Below are 2,500 nucleotides of genomic sequence, written 5' to 3' on the forward strand. Positions count from 1 at the left end.
TGTGTGTGTGTGTGTGTGTGTGTGTGTGTGTGTGTGTGTGTGTGTTCACCTATGTGTAGTTTACAGAAAAGGAGCTACGTTTATGGGATACTGTCGCTTGTTTTCCAAAATCATACTTAGTTTTCAATTCGTATGTGTGTGTATTTACCTAGTTGTATTTACCTAGTTGTATTTTACGGGAAGGGGAGCTATGCTCGTGGGGTCCCGTCTTCATATCTCATTTTATCTAAACTATTTTTAAATTCATGTATTGTTTTTGCACACACCACTTTCTCATCTAACTTGTTCCAACTGTCTATTACTCTGTGAGGAAAACTGTTCTTTTTCAAATCTCTTCTATAGCTGTGTTTTTTTATTTTCTTTCCGTGTCCTCTTGTATTTCTGTCATTCCATTTTATCAGATTCTCTCTATCAGTAATTTCTATGCCTTTCATGATTCTGTAAATAGCTATCAAATCTCCTCTCTCTCTTCTTTGCTCTAGTGTCTGTAGTTCAAGTTTTTCTAGTCTCTCTTCATATGATAGTTTTGAGAGTGTTGGTGCCAATTTTGTAATTGCTCTTTGTATTCTTTCAAGTTTTTTTTATACATTTTTTTTGTACTTGGTGACCATATCGTTGCTGCATATTCCAATCTTGGTCTTATCAGGGTGATTAGGATTTTCTTCACCATTTCTTCATCCAGGTATGTGAATGCAACTTTGATTGTTCTTATTAAATTATAAGTTTCTCCAAAAACCTTATTATATGTTTCTCTAGTGACATATTATTCATAACAATGACTCCCAGGTCCTTCTCATTTTCTACTTTTTTTATTCCTTCTTCTCCCAATTTATATGCTCCTGTTATTCTGTTTTTGCTTTTTCCAAATTCCATTATACTACACTTTTTTGTATTGAACTCCATCTCCCACTTCCTACTCCATTCCTGTACTTTATTTAGATCTCTCTGTATTGATTCACAATCTTCTTCTGTTTTCACTCTTTTCAGTAGTTTTGCATCATCTGCAAAGAAGCTCATATAGCTTTCAATTCCTTCGTCCATATCATTAATATATATAGCAAACATTATTGGGGCCAGAACTGTTCCCTGCGGAACACCGCTTATTACTTCATCCCATTTTGAGTGTTGGTCTCTTATCACTACTCTCATTTTTCTTTCTTGCAAAAAGTCTTCCATCCAATTTAGCAGTTTGCCCTGTATTCCTCCTTCAGTTTCTAATTTCTTAAGCAACTTCTTATGTGGTACTTTGTCAAAAGCTTTCTTTAGGTCTAGAAATGCACAATCAGCCCATCCATCTCTTTCTTGTATTATATCTATTAGCCTTGAATAGAAACATATTAAATTGGTGACGCATGATCGTCCTTGTCTGAATCCAAATTACCTTGGGTTTAGCACGTTTTTTTTTTCTAAATATTTTACCCATCTACTTTTGATAATTCACAAATTTTTGCTATTGTACTTGTTAGAGAGACTGGTCTATAGTTGGTAGGTTCTTCTTTATTTCCTCCTTTATATATAGGTACTATATTTGCTTTTTTCCAATCTTCTGGAACTTTTCCTTCTTTCAAGGAACTGTTTAGTATGCTATGTATTTTGTCTGCCAGTTCATTCCTGCATTCTTTCAAAATCCAGTTTGCTATTTCATCTGGTCCATGCGATTTTCTGACATCAAGATTACTCAAGTGTTTCAATATTTCATTCTTTGTTACTTCTATTTCTTTCATAGGGGGGACTTTCTCTTTCCATTCGTTCTCTTCAGGTTGTATATTTTCCCTTGTAAACACTGATTTAAAATGTTTGTTCATAATTTCCGCCATTTCCATTTCCTCTGTGTATTCAACTCTCCCTTGTCTTAATTTCTCCAAGTCTTTTTTGTTTTTCAGTTTATTGTTTACAAATCTGTAGAATAGTTTTGGTTGATCTTTACACTTTTCTATGACATCTTTTTCATATTTTCTCCTTTCCTCTCTGCACGTTTGTACATATTCATTTCTATAACATGTATATATTTTCCATTTTTCAGGTCTTCTGTCTTTTTTCCATCTGGTCCAGGCTTTGTCTCTTTTGTCTTGTAACTCCCTACAACTTTTGTTGTACCAGCATTTTACATATTCTTTTTCTTGTTTTTGTCTTGGGACATACTTTTCCACTCCTTTTTTGTCAATTTTTGTCAAAATATTCCATTTCTCTTCTACTGTTGTTTCTTCTTTGTATATTTCTTCCCAGTTTTCTTTTTGAAAGAATTCTCTTATTTTATCAAAGTTTGTTTTTTCATACATCATTCTTCCTTTTCTATATTGTTCATTTCTTTTCATATATTTTTCTTCATTAAGTTCCAGTTCAATCAATATGTGGTCACTTTTACTTATTGGTGTTTTATATTCAATCTTGTCCACTATTCTGGGTTCAGATGTAATTATTAGGCCTAGTCTCGATGGCTCTTCTTCATTTCTATACCTAGTGTTCTCCTGTATCCATTGTGTCATTGTATGGTCAGTAA

This window comes from Oratosquilla oratoria, chromosome 39 (genome assembly GCF_046742065.1).
Source record: "Oratosquilla oratoria isolate Oo_2021 chromosome 39, ASM4674206v1, whole genome shotgun sequence".
Lineage (NCBI taxonomy): Eukaryota > Metazoa > Arthropoda > Malacostraca > Stomatopoda > Squillidae > Oratosquilla > Oratosquilla oratoria.